Source organism: Triticum dicoccoides, chromosome 1B, assembly GCF_002162155.2.
Source record: "Triticum dicoccoides isolate Atlit2015 ecotype Zavitan chromosome 1B, WEW_v2.0, whole genome shotgun sequence".
NCBI lineage: Eukaryota > Viridiplantae > Streptophyta > Magnoliopsida > Poales > Poaceae > Triticum > Triticum dicoccoides.
This window is the reverse complement of record NC_041381.1, coordinates 64,252,025-64,267,469: the sequence shown is the minus strand read 5'-3', so window position 1 is coordinate 64,267,469 and position 15,445 is coordinate 64,252,025.

Below are 15,445 nucleotides of genomic sequence, written 5' to 3'. Positions count from 1 at the left end.
CGAGTTTCCTTACCAGTTTTCGTAAGGAAAGGTTGTATGTGATACAATCAGAAAAGTTTTGTCGATCCTAAGGATGCTAAAAGGTATGCTCGCTCCAGCAATCCTTTTAAGGACTGAAGTAAGCATCTAGGAGTTGGAATGTACACTTTGATGAGATGATCAAAGATTTTGGGTTTATACAAAGTTTATGAGAAACTTGTATTTCCAAAGAAGTGAGTGGGAGCACTATAGAATTTCTAATGAGTATATGTTGTTGACATATTGTTGATCAGAAATGATGTAGAATTTCTGGAAAGCATATAGGGTTATTTGAAAGATGTTTTTCAATAGAAAACCTGGATTAAGCTACTTGAACATTGAGCATCAAGATCTATAAGGATAGATCAAAATGCTTAATAATACTTTCAAATGAGCACGTACCTTGACATGATCTTGAAGGTGTTCAAGATGGATCAGTCAAAGAAGAATTTCTTGCCTGAGTTGTAAGGTACGAAGTTAAGACTTAAAGCTCGACCACGGCAGAAAAGAGAGAAAGGACGAAGGTCGTCTCCTATGCTTTAGACGTAGGCTCTACAGTATGCTATGCTAAGTACCGCACCTGATGTGTGCCTTGCCACATGTCTGGCAAGAGGGTACAAAGGTGATCAAGGAGTGGATCACCAGATAGCGGTCAAAATTATCCTTAGAGGAATAAGGATATGTTTCTTGATTATGGAGGTGATAAAGAGTTCGACGTAAAGGGTTACGTCGATGCAAACTTTAACACCTATCCGAATGACTCTGAGTAGCAAACCAGATACGTATAGTGGAGCGACCATTTGGAATAGCTCCAAGTGGAGCGTGGAAGCAACATTTATAATATGACCTAGAGATTGGCGAAGTACATACGGATCTGAATGTTGCAGAACCGTTGACTAAAACCTCTCTCACAAGCAAAACATGATCAAACCCCAGAACTCATTGAGTCTTAATCACAAGATGATGTGAACTAGTTTAATGACACTAGTAAACTCTCTGGATGTTGGTCACATGGCGATGTGACGTGTGAGTGTTAATCACATGGCGATGTGAACTAGATCATTGACTCTCGTGCAAGTGGGAGACTGTTGGAAATATGCCCTAGAGGCAATAATAAATTAGTTATTATTATATTTCCTTGTTCATGATAATCGTTTATTATCCATGCTATAATTGTATTGATAGGAAACTCAGATACATGTGTGGGTACATAGACAACACCATGTCCCTAGTAAACCTCTAGTTGACTAGCTCGTTGATCAATAGATGGTTATAGTTTCCTGACCATGGACATTGGATGTCGTTGATAACGGGATCACATCATTAGCAGAATGATGTGATGGACAAGACCCAATCCTAAGCCTAGCACAAAGATCGTAGTTCGTATGCTAAAGCTTTTCTAATGTCAAGTATCTTTTCCTTAGACCATGAGATTGTGCAACTCCGGGATACCGTAGGAATGCTTTGGGTGTACCAAACGTCACAATGTAACTGGGTGACTATAAAGGTGCACTACAGGTATCTTCGAAAGTGTCTGTTGGGTTGGCACGAATCGAGACTGGGATTTGTCACTCCGTGTGACGGAGAGGTATCTCCGGGCCCACTCGGTAGGACATCATCATAATGTGCACAATGTGATCAAAGAGTTGATCACGGGATGATGTGTTACGGGACGAGTAAAGAGACTTTCCGGTAACGAGATTGAACAAGGTATCGGTATACCAACGATCGAATCTCGGGCAAGTACAATACCGCTAGACAAAGGGAATTGTATACGGGATCGATTGAGTCCTTGACATCATGGTTCATCCGATGAGATCATTGTGGAACATGTAGGATCCAACATGGGTATCCAGATCCCGCTATTGGTTATTGACCGGAGAACGTCTCGGTCATGTCTGCATGGTTCCCGAACCCGTAGGGTCTACACACTTAAGGTTCGATGACGCTAGGGTTATAAAGGAAGTTTGTATGTGGTTACCGAATGTTGTTCGGATTCCCGGATGAGATCCTGGACGTCACGAGGAGTTCCGGAATGGTCCGGAGGTAAAGATTTATATATGGGAAGTCCTGTTTTGGTCACCGGAAAATTTTCGGGTTTTATCGGTAATGTACCGGGACCACCGGGAGGGTCCCGGGGGTCCACCAAGTGGGGCCACCATCCCCGGAGGGCTGCATGGGCGAAGGGTGGGAGGGGACCAGCCCCAGGTGGGCTGGTGAGCCCCCCCACAAGGGCCCAAGGCGCCTAGGGTTGGGGGAGGGGGCGCACCCACCTAACTTGGGGGGCAAGTTTCCCCTCTCCCCCCCTTGGCCGCCACCCTAGATGGGATTGGGGCTGCCGCACCCCTTGGGGTGGAAGCCCTAGAGGGGGCGCACCCCTCCCTCTCCCCTATATATAGTTGAGGTCTTGAGGGCTGCCAACACATGAGTTTCACCTCTCCCTGGCGCAGCCCTACCTCTCTCCCTCCTCCTCTCCCGCGGTGCTTGGCGAAGCCCTGCAGGATTGCCACGCTCCTCCACCACCACCACGTCGTTGTGCTGCTGCTGGATGGAGTCTTCCTGATGCGGAGCATCCCTCGGTCATCCCCATGGACCTACCATCGCCTCACCAAGCCTCAAGAGGACCCATGACTAGAGCACGTGCTAGAGCTCTCGAGACCAAGGTGACTTCTCTCCTAAATGATATCTCATATGATCCTCTCGAGACATGGCTACTACCTAAGTCCGAGATACTATGCATGATTAGGTGTCAAGAAGAACCTCCCGAGGATGCACGTGAAGACGGACAAGCTGCCCACTCCACGGATGAAGAGAACCAGCTGAAACGGACAAGCTCACCTTCCAGGCCCCGGACATCCGGCCCCTGGAGCATCTCCATCAGCAACAGCCAAGCCGTCCCAGTCTACAGAGCCCGGACATCCGGCGTCCAGCCCGGACATCCGGCCTCAGCCCAGAAATCCGGCCAAAACCTCGGAAATCCGGCGCCGCGCACCAGGAACCACAGAAATCGAGCCTCCTGCCCGGACATCCGGCGACTTGGCCCGGACATCCGGCGCCTCCGGAAGCCCCGTACATCCGGCCCGACGCCCGGACATCCGGCTCCGCCTGTCTGCGCACAGTAAAGGGCCGAAGCCCATGTACCTCTTCGCCCCCTAGACTATATATACTCCTTCCCCTTCCTCTTTCTAGGTTTTAGCATTGGTTTAGCTCATATTTGTGTGAGAGCCTTGCTCATCCACTTGGTTACTTCTCCTCGGAGATCATGACCTCTTCGGAGAAGATCCCCCAAGTGGATTCAAGACCCCTTTCTAGGGAAGATCATCAAGACCTCTGTACGGAGAAGAACGGTTCCTTTGTATCCTTACCTTTGTTGATTGTGGATCATATGTTACTCTATGTGTTCGGTGATCTAGCACTCGTGTGATTGATTCTATGTCGGTTTCGTGATTCTCTCGTTCCTCCCCGTGTTTTCCCCTTTGTGATTTCCGCGCGTTCTTCGTGTTTCCCCGTAGGATCCGCTCCAAACGTGAAAGATCGTCTTCTTAGGGTTTCGCCCTACATCATCTTGGTATCATGAGCCACGTTGATCACGTTTTTGGAGCCCCTACCCCGTGTTTTCTAGCTTGATTTTGTTGTTTTCGTCCTAAATCCGAAAATCCCCACCAAAAATAGCCCCAATTTTTTTTTTGTGATTTGTTGGTGTGATGAAATTTTGTTGGATTTGGTCCATGGATTTGTGTTGCTGCATGTGGATCTAGCTTTCCCCACCCTCCCCACCCTTTTCCATCCATCAATTCGTCCGAATTTTGCCCCAGAGTTGCAATTCTCCCCGTGGAGTTCATCGTGTTCGTCCCTGATCCAGAGCCCGGACATCCGACCCGTGTCCGCCGAACATCCGGCGCCCCGGACATCCGGCATCTGGCCCGAACATCCGGCCCCTGGGAAACAGCAACTCCACCCCCGCGTCCATTTCACCATACCTTCGCCAAATTTTGCCACGGTGCCCACGCCTTATCCCGCATACCCACAACACTTTCCACAACCACCACCACCGCTCACCGCTACCTCCTATGTCGATTTTGACGCGTTTTGGTCTTTGAAATTTTGAGTTGTGGTTCCCGTGTCCTATTGTGTTTCGGCTATATAGGTACGGTTCGACGTCATCATCACCACCGCTCACCTCCATCGACTACTCAACATCGCCAAGGATGGTAACTTCGACGACATCTTTGTCATAACTTGAAATTGCATTGATACCCCACATGGCCTTACTTTTGCGTCGCTTACCCATCGAGACTAGCCATTGAGTATTGCTGGCAACGTGACTTGTGCACATTAGGGATCATACTCCATAGCATACATACCATATCAACGTGGTGCATATCTTGGGATCCACTTGTATGTCACAAAGTTGTCATAGCATACACAATTGCTATCTTGGTTCGTGAAGTTTTGCATGAGAAAAGAGCTCAAAAGAGAAAGAGCCACCCAAGCTTTTAAGCAAAGAGGAAAGATAAGCAGAGAGCTTATGGCCAAGAACCATAGCATCATACTACATTAAGATTGTCATATTGGATCATCTTGGATCATTGCACCGAAATACCATACATATAGCATACTTGGGATAGAGATAGTTGCATTTTTGTCTAGTAGGTTGTGCACAAGTTTGCGTATCCGCCTATTGTGCAATCATGCTAGCGTCTCTCTAGTATTGTGCAACAAGAGCATTTTCGTGGTTTCCACATTTTGGCTCACTTTTGGTTTGCACAATCCCATTTATCTATTTGCATGTGTGTTTCCGTGTACCCATACTAGCTTGGTCTACTTGTTGCATTTGCAAATTTGTGAATCTTTTCCAACATTATTGAATCTCGCTTTCAATTGCATCAAATTTTGTGCCACCATCCTAACCAAGCTCCACCAAAAGCTTTTACGTGTGTAGGTGTGCGAACCGACAAGAATTGGTACCAAAAGTGCTATTTCATTGTCCGCATTGGAGTGAACTTGATTCATTTTCAACTTCGGTCAAGGTACATTTGGTACACGTTCTTTTCCTTCTACCACTCACATTTTGTTTGGAATGATTGATAGGCCAAGTTCTTCTACAAACCCACTCTTCATCGAGCAAGACGATGACATGTCATCATTCGTCACAAAGAGCCACCTCTTTGGTGCTCAAAGGGCGTTACACCAAGAGCAACAAGCTATGAGCGACCCCATCGACAACCTCACCACCGACTTGCGACTCTCCGAGCAACGTACAAGAGACTACTTCGATAACAAGTTCGACGCTCACAAGCAAGAGAATGATGCAAGAATGGACGAGATCCGCGCCTTGATGAGGAACCGGCATCCTTCCACTTCTTCATCCTCAAGACGGAGCCGCTCGAGTCGACACTCCGACGACACCTTCTCCGACTCAAGTACACCGTCATCGAACACTCTTCGACGAGCCGCGCGTCAAGACCGTCATGCATCTCGCAACCCGCTACATGACAAGCATTCACAAGAGCAAGTCGATGAGCAAGTCCCTCGTCCTCAATCAAACCAAGTCGCTTTTGCTCAAGCTCAAGAACGACAACGACTACGGCGCCAAGAAGAAGAACGAGTGCGTCTACACCAAGAAGAACAAGACGCCGAGGCTCAACGTCTTCAACAACAACAACGAGAAGCGCAAGCTCTTGAGGCGCAACGTGCCCTTCAAGAATCAAGTCGAGCTATCGCCAACCGCAATCGTGAACGGCGCAATCAAGAGGAAGCTCTTCGAGAAGAAATCTAAGAGAGGAACTACCAACCGCGTGTGCAACATCAAGCTCCACAAGGTCCTCCACCAGAACGTCAAGCTCCACAAGCTCCTCCATAAGCTCATCAAGCTCTACCTCAACTTCAAGCTCAACAAGAACAAGTTGACCATGGACTTCCTCCATGCCAAGAGCAACATGAGGATGATTACCCTCCACATCAAGGGCATCATCATCACCATCACCAACAACACAATGAAGAGCAACGCTATGGCAAGGTCAAATTCACAATGCCCAAGTTCAATGGAAGCAATGATCTGGAAGAGTACCTCTCATGGGCATTGAAGGTCGACAAAATCTTTCGCTTGAACAACTATGATGAAGAGAAGAAGATCGCAATGGCATCACTAGAGTTCCAAGACTATGTGCTCATATGGTGGGAACAAGTCCTTAAGCGCCGACAAGCAAGAGGTGAACCTCCAATCACCACTTGGGCTCAAATGAAAGATGTCATGCGAGCACGTTTTGTGCCAACCTACTACAACCGCGATCTCTTCAAGAAGCTCCAACTACTCAAGCAAGGAACAAAGAGTGTTGAAGAATACTACAAGGAAATGGAGATTGCCATGATTCGAGCTAATGTAACAGAGGATGATGAGCAAACAATGGCACGATTCTTGAATGGACTCAATCATCCCATCAAGAAGATCGCCGACTTCCAACCCTACTCCAACCTCATTGAGCTCGTGCATCAAGCTACAAAGGCGGAACGTCAAGTGCAAGATGACTTCAAGTACGCCAAGTACTCATCCAAGACCTACGGCTTCTCCAACATCCAAGCTTCAACAACTACCCCGACTTCTACATCAACCAAGCCTTCTCCAAGCAACGACGACAAGTCAAGTTTCAAGAAACCTTCATCAAGTTCAAGTCGTCTTCCTCCTACTACAAGCAACTTCAAGCCGCGTGCTTCATCATCTACTCCAACCGATGAGACCGTCAAGACAATCTCCTTCAAGTGTTTCACTTGCGGCGGCCGAGGCCACAAGTCCTATGAATGCATGAACAAGCGCACCATGATCCTCAACGACGATGGCACATATGACTCCATGAGTGAAGAGGAGATGGAAGCTCTTGAGCAAGTGGCCATGCACCGGCGCGTGAACGAGGATGAAGATGATCAAGTCTTTTGTGATGAGGATTCGAGCCCCGCTCTCGTTGTCTCCAAGGTCTTGACTCTTCAATATCAACAAGAAGAAGACCAACGATGCCACATCTTCCACACAAAGGCCGGCATCAATGGAAGGTCCATCAAGGTCATCATCGATGGAGGTAGTTGCCACAACTTGGCAAGTGAAGAACTATGCTCCAAGCTTCAATTGGTCAAGAGGAAGCACCCGCACCCCTACAAGGTTCAATGGCTAAGTGACTCCGGCACTATACGAGTCGAGCATACGGTCCAAGTCTCCTTCAAAATCAGTGCATATGAGGACACTTTGGAGTGTGATGTGGTCCCAATGACCGTTTGACACCTCCTTCTTGGTCGACCATGGCAATTCGACCGTGGTGTCTTCCACAACGGGCGTACCAACCACTATAGCTTCAAGATGAAAGGAAAAGAATATGTGCTAAGACCCATGTCTCCTAGTCAAGTGATAGCCGACAAGCAAGCCACCCACCATGGAGAGAAGAGTGAGAAAGTGACCCACCCAAAAGTGAGTGAGAGCCACAAACCAAACTTGAGCGCCTCTTCGCCTAGAGAGAAAAACCTCATCATATTTGCCACCAAAAGTGAGATGAGAGAAGTGTGTGAGAACCCATCGAGTGTGATGCACTTTGTCCCTGTGTGCAAGGATGGAGAACCAAAAACTAACACCATTCACGAGCTACCTTTGGTGTTTCAATCTCTTTTGCAGGAATTTCAAGATGTTTTCCCCAATGAGCTACCTCCGGGTCTACCTCCTCTATGAGGCATTGAGCATCGAATCGACCTCATCCCCGGAGTGCCACTTCCAAACAAAGCCCCATACCGTGTCAATCCCGAAGAAACCAAGGAGATTCAAAGGCAAGTACAACAACTAATCGACAACGGTCATGTACGTGAAAGCTTAAGCCCTTATGCCGTTCCCGTTATACTTGTGCCTAAGCCCGATGGAAGTTTCTGGTTGTGTTCCGATTGTAGACCTATAAATGCTATCACCGTTCATTATAGGCATCCCATTCCTCGCTTAGATGATATGCTTGATGAACTTAGTGGAGCCAACTTTTTCTCAAAAATTGATCTTAAAAGTGGCTATTATCAAATCCGCATACAAGAAGGTGATGAATGGAAAACTGCTTTCAAAACAAAATTTGGCTTATATGAGTGGTTAGTGATGCCTATGGGTTTATCGGAGGCACCCGGTACTTTCGTGCGTCTTATGCATCATGTACTTCGACCTTACATTGGCGTCTTTGTTGTGGTCTATTTTGATGATATTCTTGTGTTTAGCAAAACCATGAAAGAGCATATTAATCATGTTAAATCTGTTTTACAAACCCTTCGCAAGGGAAGTCTTTATGCAAACATGAAAAAGTGCACATTTGGTGTTGACAAAGTGGTTTTCTTGGGTTTCGTTGTCTCTTCCAAGGGTGTCCATGTTGATGAAACTAAAATTAAAGCAATTAAAACTTGGCCACAACCCACCAATTTGCAACAAGTGCAAAGTTTTCTTGGTCTTGCGGGTTTTTATCGTTGCTTTGTGAAAAACTTTAGCACTATTGCCGCCCCTCTGCATGCTTTGAGTAAGAAGAATACTCTTTTTGTTTGGGGATCTTTGCAATCCACCGCTTTTGATGAGCTCAAGTCTTTGCTTACTCATGCTCCGATTCTTGCTTTGCCTAACTTTGACAAAATTTTTGAGGTTCATTGTGATGCAAGTGGTACCGGAATTGGCGGAGTTTTATTGCAAGAAAAACGAGCCATTGCATATTTTAGTGAAAAACTCTCCGGTGCTCAACTTAACTATCCCACATATGACAAAGAATTGTATGCTTTAGTGCGTGTACTACATGTTTGGGAACATTATCTTAGACCTCATGAGTTTGTCATCCATACCGATCATGAAACGCTTAAGTACTTAAAAGGTCAAACTAAGTTGAACAAGTGACATGCCAAATGGAGTGAATTTATTGAATCTTTCCCCTATGTGATTAAATACATTAAGGGTAAGGAAAATGTAGTTGCCGATGCACTTTCACGCATATGCACGCTTGTCACTAAACTTGAGTTCAATGTTATTGGCTTTGAGCATATAAAAGACTTGTATGCTAGTGATCCATCTTTTGCACCTCATTATGCTAAATGTTTGACGCATACATCTTGGGAACAATACTACATCAAGGATGGTTATCTTATGAGAGCTAACAAACTATGCATTCCCGAGTCTTCTCTTCGTTTGCTCCTTTTGCAAGAGGCTCATGGAGGCGGACTCATGGGACACTTTGGACGCGACAAGACTTTCTCCACGCTATCCAAGAACTACTTTTGGCCCAAGATGTTCCGCGACGTATCACGCTTCACCACCCGATGCTCTACATGTCGCAAAGCTAAGTCTAAAGCTCAATCTCATGGTCTTTACATGCCTCTTCCTATTCCTTATCAACCATGGGAAGACATTAGTATGGATTTTGTACTTGGTTTGCCTAGCACTCAAAATGGAAAGGATTCCGTGTTTGTCGTTGTGGACCGATTTTCTAAGATGGCACATTTCATTCCTTGCAACAAGATAGGCGATGCTTCACATGTTGCAAATCTCTTTTGTAGGGAAATCTTGCGCCTCCATGGAGTACCAAAGACAATCGTCTCCGACCGCGACGTCAAGTTCTTGAGTTACTTTTGGAAGACTCTATGCGCCAAGCTCGGAATCAAGCTCTTGTTCTCATCCGCATACCATCCTCAAACCGACGGCCAAACGGAGGTGACGAACCGGACACTATCCACTCTACTTCGCGTGTTGATCAAGAAGAACATCAAGGAGTGGGAGGCATGTCTACCCATCGCCGAGTACGCCTACAACCGTGCAAGACATTCAACTACCGGCAAGTCCCCCTTCGAGGTCATCTACGGCTTCAACCCGTTGTCCCCATTGGACATTCTACCTCTCCCTCTACAAGAGCGCACCAACATGGATGCGAGTGCACGAGCAAGCTACATCAAGAAGATGCATGAGGATACAAGGCACACCATCGAGCGCCAAATACAACGACTAGCTTCCAAGCTCAACGTCAACAAGCAACCCAAGACATTCAACATTGGAGACCTAGTGTGGCTACACCTTCGCAAAGACCGCTTCCCCAATGAACGCAAGTCCAAGCTTCTCCCTCGAGCCGACGGACCCTTCAAGGTGCTAGCACGCTACAACAACAACACTTACAAGATCGACCTCCCACGCGACAAGTACAACATGAGCGACATCTTCAATGTCTCCGATCTCTCCCCGTACCATGGTGATGAGGATTTCGATCCGAGGTCGGATCTTTCACAAGGGGGGGGGGGGAGATGATGCGGAGCATCCCTCGGTCATCCCCATGGACCTACCATCGCCTCACCAAGCCTCAAGAGGACCCATGACTAGAGCACGTGCTAGAGCTCTCGAGACCAAGGTGACTTCTCTCCTAAATGATATCTCATATGATCCTCTCGAGACATGGCTACTATCTAAGTCCGATATACTATGCATGATTAGGTGTCAAGAAAAACCTCCCGAGGATGCACATGAAGACGGACAAGCTGCCCACAAAACGGATGAAGAGAACCAGCTGAAACGGACAAGCTCACCTTCCAGGCCCCGGACATCCGGCCCAGGCCCTGGATATCCGGCCCCTGGAGCATCTCCATCAGCAACAGCCAAGCCGTCCCAGTCTACAGGGCCCGGACATCCGGCGTCCAGCCCGAACATCCGGACTCAGCCCGGAAATCCGGCCAAAACCCCGGAAATCCGGCGCCGCGCACCAGGAACCACAGAAGATCGAGCCTCCAGCCCGGACATCCGGCGACTTGGCCCGGACATCCGGCGCCTCCGGAAGCCCCGGACATCCAGCCCGACGCCCGGACATCCGCCTCCGCCTGTCTGCACACAGTAAAGGGCCGAAGCCCATGTACCTCTTCGCCCCCCTAGACTATATATACTCCTTCCCCTTCCTCTTTCTAGGTTTTAGCATTGGTTTAGCTCATATTTGTGTGAGAGCCTTGCTCATCCACTTGGTTACTTCTCCTCGGAGCTCACGACCTCTTCAGAGAAGATCCCCCAAGCGGATTCAAGACCCCTTTCTAGGGAAGATCATCAAGACCTCCGTATGGAGAAGAACGGTTCCTTTGTATCCTTACCTTTGTTGATTGTGGATCATATGTTACTCTATGTGTTCGGTGATCTAGCACTCGTGTGATTGATTCTATGTCGGTTTCGTGATTCTCTCGTTCCTCCCCGTGTTTTCCCCTTTGTGATTTCCGCGCGTTCTTCGTGTTTCCCCGTAGGATCCGCTCCAAACGTGAAAGATCGTCTACTTAGGGTTTCGCCCTACATCACTTCCTCAACCTCTCCCTCTCTCCTTGCTGGATCAAGGCATGGGAGACGTCACCGGGCTGTACATGTGTTGAACACGGAGGTGCTGTCCGTTCGGCACTAGGATCTCCGGTGATTTGGATCACGATGAGTACGACTCCTTCAACCCTGTTCTCTTGAACGCTTCCGCTTAGCAATCTACAAGGGTATGTAGATGCACTCGCCTTCCCCTCGTTGTTGGTTTCTCCTTAGATAGATCTTGGTGACACGTAGGAAAATTTTGAATTTCTGCTACGTTCCCCAACATTTGTCGATCCTAAGAATGCTAACAAAGTATGCAAGCTCCAGCGATCCATTTATGGGCTGGTGCAAGCATCTCGGAGTTGGAACATTCACTTTGATGAGATGATCAAAGCGTATGGGTTTATGCAGACTTATGGAGAAGCCTGCGTTTACAAGAAAGTGAGTGGGAGCTCTGTAGCATTTCTCATATTATATGTAGATGACATACTTTTGATGGGAAATGATATAGAACTTTTGGACAACATTAAGGCCTACTTGAATAAGTGTTTTTCAATGAAGGACCTTGGAGAAGCTGCTTACATATTAGGCATCAAGATCTATAGGGATAGATCGAGACGCCTCATAGGTCTTTCACAAAGCACATACCTTGATAAGATTTTGAAGAAGTTCAAAATGGATCAGTCCAAGAAAGGGTTCTTGACTATATTGCAAGGTGTGAGATTGAGCTCGGCTCAATGCCCGACCATGGCAAAAGATAAAGAAGAGATGAGTGTCATCCCCTATGCTTCAGCCATAGGATCTATTATGTATGCCATGCTGTGTACCAGACCTGATGTAAACCTTGCCGTAAGTTTGGTAGGAAGGTACCAAAGTAATCCCAGCAAGGAACACTGGACAGCGGTCAAGAATATCCCGAAGTACCTGAAAAGGACTAAGGACATGTTTCTCGTTTATGGAGGTGACGAAGAGCTCGCCGTAAAGGGTTACGTCGACGCTAGCTTCGACACAGATCTGGATGACTCTAAGTCACAAACCGGATACGTGTATATGTTGAATGGTGGAGCAGTAAGCTGGTGCAGCTGCAAGCAGAGCGTCGTGGTGGGATCTACATGTGAAGCGAAGTACATGGCAGCCTCGGAGGCAGCGCATGAAGCAATTTGGGTGAAGGAGTTCATCACCGACCTAGGAGTCATACCCAATCCGTCGGGGCCGATCAAACTCTTCTGTGACAACACTGGAGCTATTGCCCTTGCCAAGGAGCCTAGGTTTCACAAGAAGACCAGGCACATCAAGCGTCGTTTCAACTCCATCCGTGAATGTTCAAAATGGAGACATAAATATTTGCAAAGTACATATGGATCTGAATGTCGCAGATCCGTTGACTAAACCTCTTTCGCGAGCAAAACATGATCAACACCAGAACTCTATGGGTGTTCGATTCATCACAATGTAACTAGATTATTGACTCTAGTGCAAGTGGGAGACTGTTGGAAATATGCCCTAGAGGCAATAATAAAAAGGATTATTATTATATTTCCTTGTTCATGATAATTGTCTTTTATTCATGCTATAATTGTATTATCCGGAAATCGTAATACACGTGTGAATACATAGACCATAATATGTCCCTAGTGAGCCTCTAGTTGACTAGCTCGTTGATCAACAGATAGTCATGGTTTCCTGACTATGGACATTAGATGTCGTTGATAACGGGATCACATCATTAGGAGAATGATGTGATGGACAAGACCCAATCCTAAGCATAGCACAAGATCGTGTAGTTCGTTTTGCTAGAGCTTTTCCAATGTCAAGTATCTTTTCCTTAGACCATGAGATCGTGTAACTCCCGGATACCGTAGGAGTGCTTTGGGTGTACCAAACGTCACAACGTAACTAGGTGACTATAAATGTGCACTACAGGTATCTCCGAAAGTGTCTGTTGGGTTGACACGGACCGAGACTGGGATTTGTCACTCCATATGACGGAGAGGTATCTCTGGGCCCACTCGGTAATGCATCATCATAATGAGCTCAAAGTGACCAAGTGTTTGGTCACGGGATCATGCATTACGGTACGAGTAAAGTGACTTGCCGGTAACGAGACTAAACGAGGTATTGGGATACCGATGATCGAGTCTCGGGCAAGTAACGTACCGATTGACAAAGGGAATTGTATACAGGGTTGATTGAATCCTCGACATCGTGGTTCGTCCGATGAAATCATCGAGGATCATGTGTGGGAGCCAACATGGGTATCTAGATCCCGCTGTTGGTTATTGATCGGAGAACCGTCTCGGTCATGTCTACGTGTCTCCCGAACCCGTAGGGTCTACACACTTAAGGTTCGGTGACGCTAGGGTTGTAGAAGATATGAGTATGTAGCAAACCGAAAGTTTTTCGGAGTCCCGGATGAGATCCCGGACGTCACGAGGAGTTCCGAAATGGTCCGGAGGTAAAGAATTATATATAGGAAGTGCTGTTTCGGTCATCAGAAGAGTTTCGGGGATCACCAGTATTGTACCGGGACCACCGGAAGGGTCCCGGGGGTCCACCGGGTGGGGCCACCTATCCCAGAGGGCCCCATGGGCTGAAGTGGGAGGGGAACCAGCCCCTAGTGGGCTGGTGCGCCCCCCCTAGGCCTCCCTCTGCGCCTAGGGTTGGGAACCCTAGGGGAGGGGGCGCCTCCACGCCCCTTGGCCGGCGCCCCCCTAGAGATCCCATCTCTAGGGCCGGCGCCCCCCTGGGGGCCTATATAAAGGAGGGGGGGAGGAAGGGCAGCCGCACCCTGAAGTCTTGGCGCCTCCCTCTCCCCTACTACACCTCTCCCTCTCGCAGAAGCTCGGCGAAGCTCTGCCGGAACTCTGCTGCATCCACCACCACGCCGTCGTGCTGCTGGATCTTCATCAACCTGTCCTTCCCCCTTGCTGGATCAAGAAGGAGGAGACGTCATCCGCTCTGTACGTGTGTTGAACGCGGAGGTGCTGTCCGTTCGGCACTTGGTCATCGGTGATTTGGATCACGACGAGTACGACTCCCTCAACCCCGTTCTCTTGAACGCTTCCGCTCGCGATCTACAAAGGTATGTAGATGCACTCCTATAACTCGTTGCTAGATGAACTCATAGATGGATCTTGGTGAAACCGTAGAATTTTTTTTATTTTCTACAATGTTCCCCAACATATCCCTGCCAACGAGCGAGGGAGCACGAGCAAGTAATTTCAACGGTGATTTGTTCTAGGAGAATTTGTGAGTACTTGGATTGCAAAATTGCAATACGATACGGCTAGAGATCGAGGCAGACACCATGGTCAACCACTCAGCCTGAAGGGGTCGTGTCACGGAAAGGAGAGAGAAGGGAAGGGTTGAGACGCGCAGCCGCTGCACCGCCGCGAGGCGCGTTGTGGTGTTGGCCGGATTTTGATGGCGATCCTTTTTTTCTCGAGAAGGGAGAAGACGATGGTAGACAAGAGAAGACTTGGACGTGGGCCATCCAACAGTTAATCTCTGCCGTTGAACGCGAGGGAGCACGGATGGGAATATTTCGGGGGAGCACGCAAGTCTCATCCCGTCGTCCGTCGTGGTTGTTTTGCAAGAAAGCCCCTCGGTTCACAGGAAATCAACCCGCCGTCCCTGTTTTAGTGGCACCCAGGGAAAACGTTTCACGTTTACAAAAACAACCCTATAAGAATTTCAATTCAGTTCGCAGTCCTTTCCTTCCTCTTATACACTCTGCGCCGGCGACTACGCCCGGCCCATTCGGTCGTGCGCTGGCACCCGATCCACCGTCGCCGGCGACCACAAGCAACGACCGTTGCACCTCTTCGCGCGCCACCCCGAGGCCCCAGCCACGCCGCGCCGCCATCCTCCGCAACCCCGGCCTTCTCCTCGACCTCGCCTCTCCGTGCGAACAAACGGCGTCGCCGCCGGCGGCCACGGCCACCGTGCTTGAACTGATGGGCGCCGACGGCACGGGGCTCATCTTCGAGGTGTTCTCCATGCTGGCCGACATATTCTCCGGCGGGGTCTCTTCAAGGTGACGGTGGCGCTGCACCTGTGAGAAAGACAGAGGTAAGGGAAGATATAAAGGAGGTGAGGCAGGGAGAAGGAGAGGGCGCGAGG